This window comes from Penaeus monodon, chromosome 19, assembly GCF_015228065.2.
Source record: "Penaeus monodon isolate SGIC_2016 chromosome 19, NSTDA_Pmon_1, whole genome shotgun sequence".
In the NCBI taxonomy this organism is placed as follows: Eukaryota; Metazoa; Arthropoda; class Malacostraca; order Decapoda; family Penaeidae; genus Penaeus; species Penaeus monodon.
Genome location: NC_051404.1, coordinates 1414901 through 1415144, shown reverse-complemented (window position 1 = coordinate 1415144; position 244 = coordinate 1414901).

The following is a 244-nucleotide window of genomic DNA, read 5'->3' as shown; positions in this document are numbered from 1 at the left end:
TTGACGCATTTAGCTCTCACAGTGTCGGTCGTTGTTTCGTGCGCCTTTCCAGCCGCCGCCATCTCTAGTGGCCCTTGGGCTGAGTTCGAGACCCTGTAAGAGAAGAGGCTGCTTTCGTCTGCCACTCCTGGGCTCTGCTTTGGCCTGTCTGACCGTCTTCTCGCGGCGCCGATACTGTCACTGTTGTTTTATGTTCTATCATTACTATTCTCCCGCCGCACTCCACGGTTTAAGAATATGATAA